The following is a 1,632-nucleotide window of genomic DNA, read 5'->3' on the forward strand; positions in this document are numbered from 1 at the left end:
CTACACTCCAGGTTCTTGGTAGATAACACCACTAATGTTAATGACTAATAAAAAATACGTTTATTGTTCTCGTTTTAGGAGGACCCGATCTTAGTGTCAATTTTGTTTCCAGTCATTTAATTTGGGACTAGTAAGTGTATACTCTAATATCTAGGGATGAAAAATATTTAAAATCCTAAGAATCAAAAAATATTTAATCGGAGACCAACACCTCGAAAAAAAGTGAATTTTTGTATGTCAGTTGGTGTGGGCGATATGTCTGATTGATCGTTTATGTAAGAGGAGATTTTATCCATTAATTTTATTGTCTTATCCTATCTTGTAATGAAAAAAAATGTGGTTAGTCTATCGATCGAATATTTGATGAAAATTAGAATTTAAAATAATATTGATTCCTTAAAATAATATCATTTAAATTCACTGACACCTCAAAAGAATTTTGTATATCACGTTAGTGTGGGCGACGTATACAAATTGAACATTTGTAAAGGGTCTTACCCGTTAATTATCTTGTCAACCTTAAATACCTCATACACCATGAATTTTTGTATGCCACGTTAGTGTGGAGTATACAAATTCAACATATTTGTAAAAGGGGGTTTACCATTAATTTTATTTTATCAACCTAACTTTTATGATAAATTACCGAACACAATGATTTTATATGCAGATGGTGTGGTTATCCATGAATTCAAGCATTTTAAGGAGTTTTGCAACTGTAGATCATTGGAGGTTAGTCTGCATTCTGATACTCATGAGCTAGTGAACTCATCCATTCTGGCGGAGAGAAGCACCGGGAGCCAACACGCGGTTTGTTTACATCGCTTTTGAGCCGATTAATGGAACCCATGGAATTTATTTATAAATCCCTCCCCCTAGTTATTTAAGATGAGGATTTTAACATACCCACACACACACGATTTACACATAAATATCGAAAATGATTTTCCAACTATTATGACCTCTACCATTATTATCCTCCGGTGTCTCATCGACCCTAGCACTTTGCCATCTTTATACCATGATCGGGTCTAGTCATCTATCTTGCTTATTCCGCTGCACCTTTGGTCCTCAAATAGTACCACACCTCGTAAGAATACGATCCACTACAAAATAAAATTTTACATATATCGATCCTATATTCCACAAAGGAATGCATATGCAATATAGATCGAAACAAAAATGTAAAATCCTAAAACTAATACAGCTTCTGTTGTATTTAATACATACAATCATGCACACACATAAAATACCCTCGACATGTCTGAGGGTCCAATCACACACAATCACATTAGGGCCATAATAGTTGGATCTAGGATGCCTGCAATTACAGAGTTAAATCTATTTGCACATTCTACTATTATCCTGCCTAACATATGTATGGCATGTGCATAATTAAACTGAAAACCAAACACACAGAGGCAAACCCTAGCTCTGATACCAATTGTTGGTTGCTACTCGGAATATCGTACTGGTTCCCCTGTACAAAAATTTTGTACAAGTCCCGAACCTTTCCTAACAACATATTGTATTCTTTAGAAATTAAATTTGAAATCGCAAACAGAACTTAACATTATTGATTTCAAATTCAACTTATTTGTTCTTAGAGGTTTAGACTTGGATCGCAAACGA

Source organism: Zingiber officinale, chromosome 8A (genome assembly GCF_018446385.1).
Source record: "Zingiber officinale cultivar Zhangliang chromosome 8A, Zo_v1.1, whole genome shotgun sequence".
In the NCBI taxonomy this organism is placed as follows: Eukaryota; Viridiplantae; Streptophyta; class Magnoliopsida; order Zingiberales; family Zingiberaceae; genus Zingiber; species Zingiber officinale.